Source organism: Patella vulgata, chromosome 1 (assembly GCF_932274485.2).
Source record: "Patella vulgata chromosome 1, xgPatVulg1.2, whole genome shotgun sequence".
NCBI classification, from domain to species: domain Eukaryota; kingdom Metazoa; phylum Mollusca; class Gastropoda; family Patellidae; genus Patella; species Patella vulgata.
Genome location: NC_065879.2, coordinates 67,983,393 through 68,003,712, shown reverse-complemented (window position 1 = coordinate 68,003,712; position 20,320 = coordinate 67,983,393). Strand labels below are relative to the sequence as shown.

Sequence of the window (20,320 nt, the reverse complement as noted above, 5' to 3'; positions counted from 1 at the left end):
CAATATTACCCACAGCCTTCCACATTTGAGACATGAATTATTGGTCCATTCCGATCATTAAAGATATTGTTATATTACTGTGAAAATATGGGCTCCTGGTATCTAATATTTAAGACACAGTGAACAAATTCAAAACCGGTACACGCCGGCGTGTACTCTCTGCTCTCGCGCGCAGTGTGTAATGAGTCTCCTTGTTGAATTGGGGTCAATATCAGTGCGTAAGTTGATCGTCAAATCTTAATTCTGATGTACAATCAATCGGATTAAAACACAGATCTCTATTTCGTTTCGTTTTTTATAATTTCGATGGCCTGCACGAACAGCAATGAGGGTAATTATTTTTTGTTAAAGCCTGTGCCATGCACTGTCAGTGTCATTGACAATTTATACAATACTAAATGCTATAATAGAAAACTAATTTTTAAAGCTTATAATTGATATTGAACAATACTCAATAGCAATACAATTCTGTTGTTTGCATACATATTTATATAAAAGAGCTTAAAGGGCGTATAGCTCTATTCTTTGGAGCATTAAAACAGCCGGAAATGGTTCTAAAAGAACACAATAATGTAATATGAGTGTATATAAAGTGATTTAAGTTCATTTAAAAAAAAAAAAAAAATTGTGTTGTAATTGTGTTCGCTGAAATACGTGAAAACTCCAAATTGATCGACAGTCGTTTGTGTCTGCTACGCGTTTTACATTGATTTTGTGAACCTACTTCCGCGTTGTTTTATAGAATATGTTTTTCTTTGTTCATAACAAATGACACTCGATACCATAGAGTACATGGCGTCGTGTACTCAAATTTCAATTATCCTATGGTTAAAATAAATTGACTTTTGGACACTGCTGATGCAGCATGATAAAATGAAATTATTATTACTATTTTAAATTCCTTATTTTAGTTTTGGTTTTAGTAACAACGATTGATATTTGATTTAAACTTGAGTTGATAATCGAAAGAACATAGTTTGCTCTATATACATCTCTTATCTATGTGAAGGTCCTAAATGAACAATAATTAATATCAATTATTGTAAAAAAAAAAAGTAAAGCAAACGCGAACTTGTTACAAACTACAAATAACTAAGGTATGTTGTTTGTGTATGGCTGAAGCAACCACCATAAAGGAGGGAGGGGGGGGGTCACTGTGGCTAAGTGGGTAAGACGCTGGCTCGCGAGCCTGGAGGTTAGTGATGCAGGACGGAGGGCCTGACAAGGACAGCTGTCTAGTCGTTAGCATGGGACGAAAAACCGAGGTCCCGTGTACGCATTGGCGTGCACGTAAAAGGTCCCCTGACAGTTGGAATTCGATATAAGAGTAGGTCGTGGTGCCGCTGTCCAGGCAAAATTTCCCCCATAGCACACTTTATGGCGTACGCCCATCTTCATTAGCCCAGTTCAGAGCAGAAGAGTGGGACGTTAAACCCCAGTTCATTTCATTTCCACCAATAACGAGCCATGTTTACTACACAATAGGGAGTATACAAATAATTATTATGACTTGTGATATGCAGGATTAAATATAATACCATCTATTCTAAAATGTAATCAAAGTTCTTAAATCAATGCAAAAGAAAAACAAAAAACAAAAAAAATGTCAGGTGTTTCAGAGTAATTTAACAAGACTGTACGAGCTTTACCATTACCGGTGAAGCCTACATTTCAACCAACTCTGGGTCATAAAACATTAATTTGAATGCATTATCTCCATGTATCGAAATCGTTACACCTAGTTTCGGAGAAAAATACCTGTGTTCCTTCCATGTATACCATGGTCTGTTTCTGTTGGACAATGAGGGATATACATTTGTATAGACAGTTATAAATTGATTATTTACAAATCTGTTACCGACATACGTTGTAAAGTTTATAAACTGATATCTTTTTAATGTGAAAGGTTTAGGTATATCTTCGATATCTTAGCCCAATTATTTTTATTACAGCTATTTGAACTGCATCAACCACTGTAACTGGAAATGATTTTTCACATCGGAGTGGATTTAACAATCTTAATAAAGATTACAGAATCAATCCTTTTGATATAGGTTTATTCTTCAAATAAATAAGCTGTTTAATTAAATAGTATATTAGATACAGAGCTGACATTTCTCGCTATAATAGTTAAAAAGAGAATATGTTGAAAATTTCAGTCAAATAATTCACTCTGAGTCGAGTTATCGCGGTTTTGTTTTAAACAATATTTTATTCAGGATGACTGAATGGGATTGGGGTTCAGGCTTAGCCTATGTAAGACACCGTTAGAAGAACGGCGTGGCCTCGATTGTCATTGCTACCGTTGTTAAGATAATAAACAAAGTTTCGATTATCCATTTTTAAATTAAATCATTAAATGGCTGAACCGTTGTTATCTACTTAAAATCGGAGCCATTCGATGGCATCGAGAGTTGATTATAGTCTTGTCATGTTAATTAATGTCTAATTAATAATTTATATAACATTTAAGGCCTAAAGAAAGACCTGCAATAGGCAGATTTAGCTCTTGCATAATGCCTGTTTAAATACATTTATGACAGTGGTTTCAGATGACGTATTTCATTTCATTTCAAAGATTCATTTGACCCGGCATAGAACCAAAGCTGGCTGTATAATTATATTTCTATGATTGTGACATGTTGGGCTCATTTTGGTTATACAGATTTAGATCACCAGAATGTTCAAAAATATGTTATTGGCAACGAAAATATCATGGATTTAACATTTAATCTAATGGGTGAGAGAATTACTTGTGTTAACCATATCCACTGTACATAACAGAGTTGTTTCCCCTGAATCTTACACACTAACGTGTTTCGTCATGTTGCATGGTAAGCTTTTACATGCACGCTATGTGTACACGGGACCTCGGTTTTTCGGCGCATCCGAACGGCTATCTGACAAGGGAACCACGCCAGAAAATCAAGATGAACTTTCTCGAACACGGGACCTCACTGAGCCATAATGGCTTCTCGAAATGGTGAACGTCGTCTGAATTATAAACAACCGTGATCTCAAATTGTTGTTTTTCTTCTGAAAAAATGTTAATAAATATGTGTAATTTCTTATAAAATATGAGATTATTAGCTTCTGAAGTTTTAATAGTAAAGATGATGTGATGACATCACTGTCTGTTACCAAACAGATTAAAGGTCCAACACATGAAATTGTCCTGAATAACATAATAATAATACATGTAAACTTTAAAAGATTTTTCCATCCACAGAATTTACGTGACATATTATGTTAAACAATCCAAAGATCTTTAATGTGGTTGATCCATAACTTCTTCTCGAAATTTCCGGGTGTGACGCAACTAGTTATAAGGTCGTGTTGTCGGGTAATAGTGTCGTATTATCCCATGTCATTTTGGAACACAAAATCGATTAGCTTTATCTACAAACGTAAAGTGACAAATGGTCATTCAACAAACAACATATACAATCCAATGCAATCGACATTGATATATTGAGATAACACTTTCTGTGGTCGATTCATTCCGTGGAAACTGCATCATTATAATATATAGAAATTATCTATCAGATATCTAACAAGCTGTATTGTCACCACAATGATTGTATACACTTCAATTGAATTGTCTACAGACAACATTTACTAGCATCACCCGTTCAAACTGAATCCCAGCACACTTTTTACAATTATTATTCCTGTCACACTTCAGGTGGTGAGGTGCTTGCTTATCAGATCGTCGTCTAATATCTCTTCTAATAGCAGAGCATCGTCCCGAACAGAACTCATTCATACTTGGTTCCTTCAAACCGATGTTTCATAAGTGGGTAGATAATAGCGACTATCTAAAGATATTTGACAAGCTTTATTATCAATTCCACTGATTTTATACACTTCAACTGGTGTTGGTTGAAAGTCCTGAAATAAAAAACACCAAAATGTGAAAATAAATTTAACTCATACATTGTGCTCAGTAAGACCGTGAAAATATGAACGCCAGTGTACGGAGCGAGATATCAATATATTTAAATTACTGGATACGGTTTCGCATTTGAGGAGTTTGTACAGCTAAAACATATTTATTCTACTTGTGTATTAATACATGCTTTAGAAACACCAGATACAAAAGCAGCTTTGTTCTGGAGTATAGTCAGTCAGTTCAAAGGATTTTAAAAGATGTTTGGTTCTGTGTGAATGCTCATAATCTCGAGTCATCAAACCTCATACCAGGATATCCTTCAATTGGTCTCGACAACAAGAAGCAGATATGTAAAGCATTATGGACTACATTATGTACTTCCGTTCATTTGTCAGTGACTGAGGGCGTTGGGGGCAGTATTTGAATTAGATACCATGTAAAATGAATTTGATAATTGTGCTTCGACTCTTGTCCTCCATGCGAGTAGTGTATATTTTTGAAGCTCGTGGGGCTGACAGGTAAATTATGCTCGTTTTTCGGTTGGAACGAAAAAACATAGTGGCTTGTACAAATTGGTATATAATGCGGGTAAAGTTTACCCGCGGAGTTGGAATTTAAAGAGGAGTAGGTGGAAGCGCCCCTGTCTTGGCAAAATACCCCTTCCCGCGTACACACTCCAGGATTGCGTACATGGAACTATCAGATGTTAGTCTGGAAAGTAAAGTATAGTCCATGTATCGTTGGATCAAAGAACCAATGAAATATTATACCAATGTCAATAACAAACTTACCTCTTTAAAACATGACACTTCATACTCTGTGTAATACGCAAAAACTAGCACCCCTATAAATAAAGCAGACATGATAACACCGACTACAGCATCTACATAGTTAGGACTTTCCATATCTCTTATAAAAATTACAACCTCAATAGTTAAAGTTGATTACTAATGATCATAACCATATCCTATGGGCTTCATAATAAGTTATAGACATTACTATTATGACTAATGAACATTTTTGTTATTCACGTGTTACATATTAGACTAGCTTATCAGTCGAGGTCACCCTTATCACTCTAGATCATGTCATGTTGAGTCAAATTATAGGTTTAAAGATCGGAGAATACTTCTACCTGTCGCAATGAATCTGCATCAAAGTAAACGTGGATCAGTGAGTAAAGCACAGACACACTAACCAGGAGGTCTGGGGTGTTCGGATGGGACGAAAAACCGAAAGTCTCATTTAGACGTTGGTGTGTACGTAAACGAACCATTAACATTTGGGTCCCACTTGCTTTTCGTGCAAAATTTCTTCCCTCATCACAAACTGCATGACGTATGTACACTTTAATTAGGTTTTAGGTTGGAGCAGAAAAGTAGGGCGTTACACCCCCACCCTCCCCATTCCATTCAATCATTCACCAAAGTAAAACTGCTGAGAAACGTGGCTTATGGTCACCCCAAGAAAAACTAAGTCATTATGGAACTAGCGTATTATGAAATATCTTTATTTCAATAATTTGTTTCAACACAGGACTCTTTAACAGTGAAAGAATGGTGAAGGAAAAGAACAATGTTTGCCTGGCGACCTCAACCATAATCCCTATCATGTACAAATCTGGGGTCGTTACCACGACGTGTTAAAAGTTTATCATAAGTAAATAAAATATCATTACGATTAGTACAGATGTGAAGTCTTATATTTATTGATAGAATGTGTTTATAGCTATATGCGTATAATTTATTACAGATATAATTTGACGCCATCAATATATTATATAAATGAGATTTTAAGTTTAGAAATATGTAAGAAGTTTATCACAAGTACATAATACCATTACTATCTTGACTATAAAGCCATTTGCTCATTGATAGATAATATATGTACTTATAGACCTATAATAATTTTCAGAGATTAAACGTTTCATTTATCCATTGATAAAGCCATATATATTTTCTTGGCAGTTGAAAGCCTATATACATAACGATTGCTTGAAAATACACAATTGAATTAGCGAAGAAAATATATTTGTTGCTTAAACATTCCATCCTACCAGATGTTTTTTAGGCCAAGTAAATTTTAAAGTGGTTTTATTATTTGAGACTATATTTCTATTTTCCTGGTCTTCGAAGGAATTGTTAGTGAGCAGAAATTCGCCTGTATTTCTGTTATCGTTCCTTACTTAAGTCAATTATATAGAAGGATAACTCCTGTGTTTTCCTTTTCCTTTCGTCACTTCCGTTTCTCGAAATCTTCGTCATGCATCTATCGTAGCAATGGTCTATGTGTTAAAATTATATTTGGAACGTGTTTAACAGTTAGTGGTTTATTATTGTGTATATTGTTAATTACATTATATATGGAGCATCAAAATGTATTAAGCCCTTATAAGCCCATAAAGGGACCCGTAGGTCTTAATCCAACCCTGTGAATCGTTAAAAGTTCACATTGGAAGTCTCTTGTCTCATTCTTCAGTATCTGAAATTAGATAAATGTTTAATCTATAAACATAACCATAATTGCCATGGAGCAAGGCAATATAATTAAAATTAGATAGTAATTTCATTTCGTTCTTTTGTTCTTATTTTTACACTACATTATAATCTAACCACCGCATATGGAGATATTTTGATTGATGACATCGGGTAAAGATGATATCTTATTCCTTTGTATCTGCTTATAATAACAATGCACGACACTGTTAGAGAGAGGGGCAGAGAGTAACAGTGTGGCTGCTCAGAAAGTTGGCCTGTTGGTCTAGAAAAAAATATAATAAAAATACGTTCTGATATACACAAAACATGACAACAGTTTATCTCCACCTTTATTACAGTCTACCGCCATGTGCTACCAATACAAGCGACTTGACAACCTAGACGAACAAGGGAGGTCGCTACAATAATAGACTTAGGTCATCAGACCAATATTCATACCACGTTAGTATTTAAAGGGCGCGAACCATATTAATAAATGTAGCCAGAACTAAACTATGCAAGGCGTGTCGACTTGACACCGCTACAGTACTGCTTAAATCTACGTTGTAATATACTTAAACATACATTATGCAAGAGCTAAATCTAATTATTGCAAGTCTTAATAGATGTTATAGAAATTATAATTTTGATCTTTATTTAAACAACAAGCCCAAAATCAACTCTGTAGACCCACGGATGGCTCGGCTACAGCTTGGATTTAAATAGTATTTCACTGATTGATGAAATCAAAAATGGCACCCCATGCGGAGATTACTAACCGTTACGTTGACGTCATCAGTTAGATCGAGGCTAAATGATAGAGTGTACGAAGCGAAGCCGCTGTTGAGCCATGCCGCATGTCAATCAAATAGTTCGATATACACGGCCTTGATATTATTTTCAGTTGTTGTTAAAATGAGAGTTTGGATGTTGGTATTATACGCTCTTTTGTCACTTGCGTTTACAGAAAAATTGATAAACATCGCAGCTAACATCACCCCAGTTGAATTGCAGCCCCATTGGATCACTGTAGTGTTTCCTATTTGTCTGCTTCGGGAGTCACGTAGTCACGTACAGTACAAAAGTACACGCAGGCTAACACGAAGTCGGCTATAATTATGCCTCATTGGTTTGGTCCATTCCTTTCAAACTTTCGCTTCTTATCTATATAATAAAAGTCTTATTTTTAATTTGTAGTAAAAATAAATGTGATACGAATTGAACTGAAACCCCGTCTCAAGCCATTGAAAACGTTACTTGATAATCGAGATTATGTAGGTGGAGTTAACGCCTGTCAATCAAACGATCGGCCAAGGTGAAGATATATTTGACTACCATTTCTAGTCAAATATTACAACGATGATAACTTTGTTCAGAATAAAGTAAAGTATTCTTCTTTGATCGTCTACTTTTGAACTGTTATAGCAAGAATGGCCAACTCTCTATAAAAATCTCCCATAATGTATCTTTAACTTATCCTACAGATATAAACTATTGAAAGCCATAGTCATTTTCCTAAAGCAATGGCCAGAGAAATCCCTTTCTGACCATTGCCGGACTGGTTTCTGATACTTGAGCTTTTGAGGGAGTGTGTCTATTCTTCCCGTTCAATCAAATCTATCCCAAGTACAGCAACCTGACAGCCCTTCGTTTAATCTGGGGTCTTCCCTAAATAATTGGAGAGTGATTTAAGGTATTAAAAACGGTGAAAGTATGTTCGTCTCCAAACAGTAATGTTAACATTGTATCCGTTTGATAGTCTCGTTTGTCACGCAATTAGTTTTTCTGCAATATTCTGCTATGCACTGGTTAATTGAGCATTATACATTCGTGAGTCATGTCGGAACAGTATGTTGAAAACATAATTTGGTCCAATTTGGTCTGTTTAAAGCTTTTAAAGCTTGATGATATTGTTACGCAGTTAGCTATTGGTTATTGACCAGTCATAATTTGGAACAGAAATTTGCTTCCTTTACAGCAATTTTAAGTGGGATTAGCTCTAATCAAACGAAGCACTGCGAGAATTCAATCTGTAAATATATTTTAAAACTAACCTCTTGGTGATGACCTGCGCCGAGCAGGGAATATGCGGTTTATTGGTATACACACCGGACAATCAGTTCTGGTACAAATTTTCCAATGAGTTATTATTCGGCGAGAGGTAAAACAGTGGGCAACTAAAATATAGATTCAGGATTTTAGATATTACATCCGATCACGGTTATCACAACAAGAATATTTGGATATTTTTATCCAGAGTTAAAAGCTTTATTGTAAAGAAGAATTGACACAACCTTAAAGTAGCAATAGTCTCATTGGACAAAACAAAACATGCCCAACAACACTGGGCCATATAAACTTTCTGAATCTTACAAACTTCGACATTTCTCAAATGCAATGATTAAAAATCACAATTCTTTATATATTTCAAAACCAATATAACGTTTGTTTACAGTAAACGACTTTATCGAAAGATATACATAGGCATTATTCGAGATAAAGAGCTAAAGCGCAATACAAGCACTCATTTCTTAGATAAACCATTGTTTTTGTCGAATTTTAAATTGTACCTCGTGTCATTATATATCCCAGAAGCCCAGGGGCCCAGGAGCCCAGGGGGGGGGGGGTGTCAGTCTATGAAAAGTGTACCAATTTTAACCCATATGGTATCAATACATACATATCTGGTATTATCAAAATGTAAGTCTGCCGGGTATCTGGTATTGGGTATTGGGTATTGGGTGTGGCTGTAAGGGCTAAGATTCTGGACATGAATTATTGAGTTAGATTAGCGCCAAAGTGTACCTTACATCTTCAAGTATTACAAACCAGTGGCTGTCAGACAGGACACGTCCACATTTTGCAAGAGATGGATAGAGGACAAGCTAACAACAAAAATGATTTTTTGTACAATCAGGGGCCATAATCCACAAAGTTATGGTCTTAAATGCGCAAATATCAAAAGGGACTGAGATTTTTGGAATATAAAGATATGTTTTAAGTATCATCCAGAGGGTCAGTAACCTTTGTATTACATACTTATTCACAATTTGCGTACAAAGAGCGGCCATTTTGTCGGGCAGTTTCATTTCGATTTTCCCGAAATTCCAATTCAACCTTCATTATGGTGGAATGGTGATATATCTCAACGGTTTTTAAAATCGGAAAAAAAATATGACTTCTAGAGAATCCACAAGCTAAAAATGCGAATTTTCGACCAATCAGGGGCCATAATCCAAGAAGTAACGTTCAGATATGTGTGATTATCAACAGAAACCAAGATCCGTATGATAAAAACATATATTTAAAGTTTCATCCAAATCGGATAAAAACTGTAGCCTCTAGAGAGTCCACAACCTTGATATAAAATATTTTTACTCTATTTGCGTACAATGTTTGTCCGATTTTCACTAAATTCGAACTCAACCATCACTAGTGTATTAACTGTGATTTATTCAAACGTTTTTTTATAAATCGGATAAAAATTATGACCTCTATAGGGACCACAAGCTCAGGGCCATAATTCAGGAAGTTACGATCCGATATGCGTACAAGGGACGGCCATTTTGTCCGACATTTTTGGTCCAATTTGCACAAAATTCGAACTCAACCATCATTAGGGTGTACAGGTGGTATACTAAAACGTTATTTTAAATCAGATAAAAATTGTGACCTCTAGAGGGACCAAAAGTTAAAAGCGCGATAGACTGTTGAATAACTAGTTCGTTATTATTTCAATATGTAACTGACTTTAGCATACTGTCAACTGATATTTCAGACCACTTTCCAATAGAATGCATATTTAATGTCTGTAAAAGTTATAAAAAGTCAGATATTGCTAGAGAATGTTTAAATTCAAAATTGAAGTATAAATGGGACCAAAACAAAGCAACGGATTTAAAGTAGCATTACAGGGTATTGTAACAAATGGTGAATTATCCCATTCTTGTATTGTTGTAGAAAACAGAGTAAATGATGCAATAAAAATCTTATGTCAATCAATACAATATTCTGGCAAAGGTATGCTTAGAAACAACAAACCTAAATATACAAATTGTCAACCTATTTGTGGACCAGGGTACGGCTAATAAATACATAAATCTAAATAACTACAGAAAGAGTCGAAAGCCTTTTGACCTACAAACCAAAAATATGTTCAAATCACTTTGTGAAGAACAAAAGCAGAAAGTAGATAATAGGGGTAGGATAAATAGTCTTATAGAGATCACAGATCAAAATGCCATGTGGAAAAAAATAAAGTATTTAAACAAAACAAAGTTAAATAACAGTATTTCAACTGATCAGTGGTTTGAACATTTTCAAAATCTCTTAACGGAGAATGAAGCATCAAGCGAGTCGGCCTTATGGCAGGAAATCAATCTAACCCTGAGTGACCCCACCGAAGTTGTTTCGGATATCTTAGATAATCCAATAAGTGACGAGGAAATCGTAAAAGCACTGAATCAGATGAAAACTGGCAAAAGTGGCTTGGAAGATGGTCTTGTAATCGAGATGTTCAAAACCACCATTGACATCTTACTTGTATTGTTATGTTTTTTTACTCCATAAGATCTTAATTAGTAGTACGTTTCCAGAGAGCTGGAGCAGGGCTGTAATATATCCTATTTATAAGAAGAGTGATGTTACCAACTCATGTAACTATAGAGGCATCTCCTTATTAAATGTAATGGATAAAATATTTACTAAAATTATAAATAACAAACTTATAATTTGGGGTGACATTGAGAATAAATTTAAAGAGCAGCAAAATATAGGCACGGCTACACAACAGTTGACAACAGTTTTTCTTTATATGCTGTTGCGCAAAAGTACCTGACCAAAAAAGGGAGATTATACTGCATCTTTGTTGATTTTTCATCTGCGTTTGACTTAGTACACCATCCCACCTTACTGTATACGCTTATTAAAAATAAGGTCAGTTCTAAAATTGTTAAATCTATGTATGAAAATATGAAATCATGTGTTTTAGCTAATAATGGTCTCTCTGAGTACTTCAGATGCACAATTGGCACAAAACAAGGGTGCGTGCTCAGTTCTTTTTTATTTGTCATGTTCTTAAACCAAATTGTAGAAGATCTTGAGTAAAAAAACACATACTTGAGAAATGTGAAAGCAAAGGCATCTATATAGATGCAAGAACGCCGAATGTAATGCAACTGTTATTTGCAGATGATATGGCAAGTATCTCAGACACTGTAGGGCAATTACAAAAAAAACCAAATTGATGTATTGAATAATTTCTGTAAAGACGATGGCATGAAAGTAGACACAAGTAAGACTAAGGTGTTAGTATTTAAGAGAGGAGGAAAGTTAAAATCATATGAAAGTTGAAGTTATCAAGGCGAGAAACTAGAGGTTGTAAATGAATATAAGCAGTTTTAGGTGGTACAGATTTCAGCTAATCTACCCTAGCTGTGGTCTCGCAATTACATAACTCTGTCACGGGTACCCCACCACTAGAAATGTCTGTCAGGGTGTTTTTTTGTAATACTAGAAGATGTAAAGTACACTGCTGTACCATTCTCATATGATACACCCACCACCAGATACCCGGCAGACTTTCTACATTCTGAGGATACCAGATATGCAGGCAATGATACCACAGGTGAAAATTAGTCCACTTTTCAGCTAAGCTGAAACCCTTGGGCTCCCGCCCTAATACCACGTGTAATTAAAGTAAAGATACGTGTAACATTGCGCATATAATAGTCCTTCAAAAAAACCTAATTATTTTCATATAAACGCTTTCGACATGGGTTGTATCGAAAAGATATAACTGGAACATTATGTCATCAAATCATTATGGCATTGGCTTGTTTAAAGAAAGCTTAAATACAGCAGAAGAAAATGCCTACCTAGACAACACTTTCCAGCCGTACATACGCGCAAATGCTGTAATACATTCTTCATTTTACGACAATAAGGCAATGAACAATTATGTTGCATGTTCTGGTCGTCTCGTAATTGGCACCTATTAGCATGAAGCATTAATACTAACAGTAGCTGGGTAAGTTTTGTTTTTTTGCTGTCCTGAAATCAAATCCATAATAATAATAATATGGTAATGCCGAACTATATTCTGAAGTTAGAGTAATTTTGCGTGATTGAAATTTTTCGGAAAATGTCAAATTTCTCAATGCTTAAACATTCATTATGCAAGAGCTAAATCTGCCTATTGCAGATCCTTCATTAGGCCTATTAATATTATTAGACATTAATAACTTATCCTGATCAATATACAACTCTCGATGTCAACGCTAGCCTGCGATATTTGTTGGATTAAGATCCGATTTGCTGCTCAACTTTCATTAATGATTTAATCATGAAATGGATAATCGAGACTTATGTTTTTATCGTACCGACTTTAGTAATGATGATCGAGGCTAAGCCGAATTATCAATCGCTAAAATCTCGGTTCAGAGTGGATCAATTTGACTGAAATTTTCAGCAAATTCCATTTGCATTATCTAGTTTTTAACAATTATAGTGAGAACTGCTAGCTCTTTATCTAATCTCCCATAATATATCTTTAATCCACGCTAATTTGTACACAGACAAGCGATAGAAATAGAAAAGATATGTTGCCAGGCAACGAAACATGCGCCCAGAGCAGCTAAATCGTCCGAAAGTCAACAAGGGTAGTCCCAAACATGTATTTATTAATTTGTAGGTAAGGGGGGGGGGGCATTTATAAGACCATTTCGTACAGACCAGATTACAATTGCTGTCGTTTGAGGGATCAAAATGTTCTATACAAACTGAAACAAGCGCCTTAACTCTGGAAGTAATTTACAGAAATTGTTAAAATTTGACAGAATCTTTCGTCTTACTAATTTAAATAATGCATATAAACTTCATTTAGATCCGATGATAACATTTGTTGTCAGCGAGTTCACAAGGAAAGTGAAACAAGGGCCATAACGCTAGAACTAATTAACGGAAATTACTGAAATTCGATAGGCTTCTTTGTTTCACCAATTAAATGATGAATATAAATATACAGATCAGATGACAAGTTTTGTTGTTCGAACGTTCACAAGGTTCAGCAAAGTGAAGCAAGTAAAGCAAGTGCCATAACTTTAGACCTATTTAACAGAAATTGCTACTATTCAATAGGATTCTTCATTTCATTAATTTACAAAGATGCATATAAATATACAAATTGCATACATATCCGAAGATAAAGTTTATCGTAAGGGCGTTCACAGCGTTTGACAAAGTGAAACAAAGGATATACATAATTAACGGAAGTTGCTGAAATTCAATAGGATTCTTCGTTTCGCTAATTTAAAGGATGCATATAAATTTCATACAGATCGGATGGTAATTTGAGTCGCTAGAGTGTTCACGGGGTACAATAAAGTGAAACAAGGACCATAACTTCAGACGAAATTAAAATCAAATAGGTTTCTTCATCTCAGTAGAGTAAACAACATATATCAATTTCAAATTCAAAATTATGATAAATGTAATGCAGTCTTTAGAGTGTTCACAAGAAAGTGTGGACGGCGAGCAGACGGGGGCGACGGCGATATACGACCAAATTTCCATGTGGGCATATAAAAAGTAATGTGTGTCGGTACCACTTACATAGGAGCAGAATAGATCTTTGGTTCGTCAGATCTTTGTACATACTTATGTACATAAAGTTCATAAAGAATAAGCAAATAAAAGGGTTTCCCAAATTAGTTCTAAATGCAACCTGGTACCATAAATAAGTATGTCATTTGTTGTATATGTTTGTGCTAAATATATTTATCTGTGTATCTACCATACTCACCTACAAATTGCATTTGAGTGAGTGTGACGGACAGTGACAAGAATTTGCCCCAATTTCGCTGTTGATGCAAGGGCCCGTTGACATTTTAAGCCAGGGCTCCTGTGCAAGTTGGGAGTCACGGTGGCGAAGTGGGTAAGACTGGAAGATCGCGTATTCGATCCCAGCATTGGCCGAGAAAATTTATCTGGATTTTCAAACGTGGTTTCAGCTTGTCAGTAGTGCAGTGCGGAGGTCCTGACAAGGACAGCTGTCTAGTCGTTTGGGTGGTACGAAAAACCGAGATCCCGTGTATATTTTGGTTTGCACGTAAAAGATCCCTTATCTGCCATAGTGCCGCTTCCTGGGCAAAATTTCCCTCATAGCACACTGTATGGCGTATGCCCGTCTTCATTAACCCAGTCGGAGGAGAGCAGTAGGACGTAAAACCCCATTCCATTCCATTTCCTGTGTAAGCTCCGTCCTACGCTAAATGTCATGAGTAAAACAACCGATTACATAATACTAAATATACATACCCGTGCCTCCATTATGATTTTACTATTCAGAGTGGATTGAAACTGAAAAAAATGGTTAACATATAAATTGCCAACTATATGTGTTATGTGTTGACTTGGACACACCGCTTCTGGGTCCGTGGCGGAGATTAAATTCTATAACTATATCTTGCAAATTACGTTATGTTTCATAGGGAATTCCCATAGACGTATGGATACCTCCTGGTCCTTTCGCCCAAAATCATGTCCAAAAATAAACAACAGGGGTTTCTACTAATTTAAACGATATAAAATTTCATACAGATCGGATGATAACTTTTGTCGTTAGAGCGTTCACATGGTGAAACAAAGCGAAACAAGGACCATAACTCAAGGCATAATAAACGGAAATTGCTGAAATTCCATAACCTTCTTCCTTTCACTAATTTAAATGATGCATATAAATTTCATACAGATCGCATGATAACTGTTGTCATCAAAGCGTTCACAAGATTCAACAAAGTGAAACAAAGATCATAACTCTAGATGTAATTAACGGAAATTGCTGAAATTCAACAGGATTCTTCGTTTTACTAATTTAAACGATGCATATAAATTTCATACAGATCGGATGATAACTTGTGTTGTTAGAGCGTTCACAAGGTGCAACAATGTAAAAGAAGGGCCATAACTCCATAACTCCATCTAACTAAATTAACAAAATATGTCAATTTCCAAACAATCAGATGATAAATGTAGTCCGTAGAGTGTTCACAAGAAACTGTGGACGACGGACGGATGGACGGACAGGGTCGACGGCAATATACGACCACATTTCCATGTGGGCGTATAAAAACGAATCTAAATTCAACATACTACAGTACTATGGAAGACAACCATTATATATACGACGTTTCGACAAGGTTTTACCAGTCATATAAATTCTAAATGTTTCAATGAAAGACTATAATGTTATAAGTCAAGTGGTAGCCACGGTGGCTCAATGAGTAAGGCATTGACTCGCTAACCTGTTTGATATCTGTGTTGGTCGAGAAAATTCACCGTGAATGCCTGGCGTGGTTTCCCGTGTCAGTGGTACAGGACGGAGAGTCTTAAGGGACAACGTGTAGTCGTATGGATGGGACACACAACTGAGGTCCCGCGTACACATTGGCGTGCACTTACAAGAGTCATTCGCAGTTGGATATAAGATTTCAATATAGGAGTAGGCTTTATGCACGCTGTCTGGGCAAAATTCCCCTTAAATCACACTATGACTATGGCGTATGCTCGTCTTTATTAGCCCCAGTCCATTTTGTACAAGGGAAACCAGCTCACGTTTACAACAATACCATTATCATATAGTACATGAATTATAAAACAGCTGAAATCTAGTGACACAATATTACAATATTATACGATAACTTACATATAGAGACATATTTCTACGTATCTTATGGTGAACGAACACTCAATTTTATAAACGCCAGGACATACCAGGAAATAGATCAAATAGATCATGACATCACAACACGTAATGGTGGTCTGCATTCAAAACATCACCAGAAAAATACGTGAATAATAATAATAATATATATATATGTATATATATATAAAAGGATAAGTATGGTGATACTGGATTCATGTGGAACAAACAGGTCAAATGACCTTTAGAATGTTTGCACATACATATAGAACCAACGACAACAAACAATTACGTGATGATTATGAGATATGAACTAAGATAAACAGATATACACAGGTTATCTCCCTTTAATTGTTGTTCACGTCTTTCTCCTCGCGTGTGACATGCTACCCACAGATATCGTATTTTATTTTGGATTCCGAGAAAAAATTCCCGGTGGAAAAAGTTACGGTTTTTTCCCGGTGGAAAAAGTTACGGTTTTTTCCCGGTGGAAAAAGTTACAGTTTTTTCCGGTGGAAAAAGTTACAGTTTTTTTTCCCGGTGGAAAAAGTTACAGTTTTTTTCCCGGTGGATTAAGTTACAATAATTCCCTGTGCAAAACGTTACAATTTTATTCCCGGAGAAAAATAATATTATATAATTAACGAAACAGTTGATTTGATATTTTGAAATGCAACATTTTGTCAGAGCCGAAGTATCACAGATTAAAATGTCGACTTTGTTTGATAATTTATTAAAAGAACATAATGCTGATACGTCATCGAGAAACTCAGTTTGTTATCGACAAAGTAATCCAGACTACAATCAGACAAATATAGAATTTCAGACCTTCTTTTGTTGTTTTACATGTGAAAATCGATTTTGTTGCTAGTCGTACTGTTTCTCTCGATATATAATTCCTCTGGATTTCTAGTCTGGTTTCGACTCGTCAGTTGCGAACAGCGTTTAGTTGTTCGGGGGGGGGGGGGGGGGTGGAGCGACGCCGCTGTCATGGGCGTGCGAGCACGATAGATGTTAGGAGGACAGACCCAAGAAAGTTTGGAAAACTTGACGGCAGCAAAGGCGTTTCCTTGCTATTCTAACCCGTTAATACAGCAATTCCAATGTGCTCCAATATAGCTTTAGTTGACTGACTTAAATTCCAAACAACCAATCAATCGTGTAGTCCACGGAGCGCCGGTGGCCGGATATGGTTCAGTCGCCCTTCCCGAGAAAATTTTGAAAATGTAACCGCCACAGGTACGTTTTTCTGCTAAATTAGCCCGTGAACCATATTAAAAGAAAAGTAACATTTGTGTGTTATTAGGTTTTGGGCACTTTATTGTGCCAACTAGATGATATTTTGCCAAGCAGAGTGGCTCCAGACAAAATGTTATATTCCATAGTCAATTCTATACAGTTTCGCGGTATTCAATAAACAGAAACGTAAAATTAGTGTTTAATTGGATTCCAGGCACTTTATTTTGCCAACCAGATTATATATGATAATTTTTTTCCACTTAACTAATCTCCCCTAAAAATCTTGGCTCGTACGCCATGGCCGCTTTCCTGTAAACATTTCCCTCGTGGCACACTGCATGTCTTATGCCAGTCTTCAATGACCCAGTTGATGCAGTAGAGCAGGTTTTTAAAGCCCATTTCATTTGATTTTCTCTCAATAAATTTCGACAAAGCGTAACTTTTAAGAGTAGAAGTCAATTAACGTTAGAAATGATTCCACTACTGATGTCTCCCGTCCCGTCTTGCTCCAGCCACAGTAGTGGACCGTCCTAAGGCCTTCCTTTGAGCAAGTTTTGTAGTCATTTGACAACAAAAAAGTTACTGGCCCATAGCTCCCTTAATTTCCAATTATACTGTACATAGCTTAACATAATATACTCTTTAAAAAAGTAGGGGATATTTAGAAACAATACAAAACTGCTGTTTTTATTAGAGGTAACCAGTGTATGTTAATAACAGTTCAATTGCCTACACATGAACATAAATAGTTCATATGGGCGGCTTATCTGACGGCCCAATTTCACTCGCAAAGATATGGACGTTTTTGATTTTTGTCTTAATAATGAGTAATTGATCCACCAATCCTCATGCTGGTGAGTTAATGGAGGCACAACACGCGGTCATCGCGCATGCAAATGGGCTGCATGTAGCTGATTTCTAATCGTTTGGGGTGTAATTCGAATTCCTGTAACTTGGTACAAGTTTACAGAACGCTGATTGGTCGTTTGTCCTCGATTTCGCAGGACCTGTGTACGAATGTATCGATCCTGGGCTTGTGTATTTGCTCTAGGACGACCTGAACGAGGTCTATCATCAACATTGTGTGTTTGTCGGTACCGGTTCCACAGTCTGCTGATCACAGACTGTGACACATTAAGCATGTTGGCTTCTGCTCGCTGTGTAGAACCCATCTGAAGCATGCCAATAGCACGTAGGCGTTCATCATGTTGAAGACGTCTCATGGCAAATTAAACGTAACACACTAAAGCAAAGATACGCTAAACAGTAAATCTTTTGCAAGAACCGATAGGAAAGCAAACATGGATAGGATAAACCAGCACGCGGCAGTTTTCATCAACCCCTCCCACGTGTATTGCGTTATTGCGTGCCGCACGTGCAGCTTAGTGGTTCTGTTGGGCGATAAGTTCTCCATCTGTGAACATACTCTCAAAGCATGTCAAGTGTCCATGATTATTTATCATATCACGACCTGCATAGGTATTTGCATTTCAATATCCCCTACTTTTTTTGAAGAGTATATAATAAACCAATTTCTGTTCAGTTTAAAATGGCCGCCAACCCAGAATCACGTGGTGTCATTGCTACTCGAAAATACAGAAAAACTGTTCGGTAAGATAAGATTATGCTTTCAGTTTTCCACTCTTCACTATTTGTAACATAATTACTTATTTCCATGCAAACTGTGATGATATGTGTTGAAAATTTTGCAATTGAACCTAATTTTACTTGCTCAAAGATTCGAATAGTGTATCAATTGAAGCCGTGGATAAGAATTGCAGCTAAACCAACGTTAGCATCAAACAGAGCACCACCGTTTGCTGAATTGCCCGCAAAATTATCGTTGGCAAGGTTGCCGTACGCACACATGGCACTCGAATGCAAAACATATATGAAAATTGGCGCTTTGTGTCTGGAACACTGGCTTGTGGAGATTTAGTAATGAGAGGGCCCAAATCCTTGATTGCATGCATCCAACACTCAAGTATTGGCCCTATAGTACTGAGAAATGGGGCCATTTTAAATATGTAAAACAAATGAAATAAACATTTTTTCAATCACGTGCTCTAACCCTGTTGACATGTCATTACCTTGGGAAAATCTGCAATTGGCCATGTGAAATAGACCTAACCTTCTATCCAAGTCATTCTATTACAAAACTGGCAAAGAAAGAATGCGGAACCTCTTATCCATTAAAACAAGGTAACCGCAGACGAATTAACCTAATTTAATCTATTTGACACGATACTGTGCCTTTGGTTTCACTATGTTATGTAAAAACAAGCACCTGTTGGTCTAAGTATTAAAGTAGATTGAATATATTTATGAGGTAAACAAACAAATGTTTAAATAAATAACATCAAAGGGCGAACTCTTGTAGCAAACACTGAATCGTGATTTGGATGGAAGGGGCATTTTTATATTCTCATCTCGGCGTGCGTGAGGTTTTATTCCTTCATTTTTATTCATTGTCTAGTTTTATATCTGAAATGGAATGGATTGATGCTTAATTCCTGTACAACACAATATTTTGTTCGTTTCGAGACTGGTAATCTGGTAACGACAAATCTTTTAAGTTAATGTCAGCAATGCGCGACGGGTTGGATTGGGGGTGTTGGGGGGGGGGGGGTCAAAGGCAGAGATCATTTTCGCCTACTCATTTCCTAATTCTAAACTGCCAATTGATCATTCATGTACACCACGTAAATAAACTTTTTTGAGCTGCTCCTGAGAAGTGGGGACGGTGCTTGGAAAATCGTAACGTTTGTCCACGTCGGTCGCTGGGATTCGAACCCGGGATATTCTATTGTTGGTTCAGCATTCTAACCACACAATCACCGCGTTCCCTTAGCTGCAATAAATTCAGCGATGTAGAATTTGTTATCAAAATACACCTTAAGTACCAATATAGATGTTAATTTTTAAGACCATATACTTACGTTCATTAAATACTATTCTGGTTCCTAGAAAAGGTAGAGAGAACTTTAAAGACAAATGACAAATTTGGTATGG

The 20,320-nt window shown here is 36.3% G+C and overlaps 1 long non-coding RNA gene across 1 annotated transcript; it reads right to left on the bottom strand.

Annotated features, from left to right (window-relative positions):
* Positions 1-2,040: 2,040 nt before the first annotated feature.
* LOC126832589 (uncharacterized) lies at positions 2,041-16,208 on the bottom strand. The gene is made up of 6 exons (XR_007684786.2): positions 16,073-16,208; positions 14,686-14,727; positions 12,246-12,420; positions 8,424-8,546; positions 4,684-6,373; positions 2,041-3,891 (listed from the first exon to the last, which is right to left on the bottom strand). It is a non-coding gene; the product is annotated as an uncharacterized LOC126832589 (long non-coding RNA).
* Positions 16,209-20,320: the final 4,112 nt, after the last annotated feature.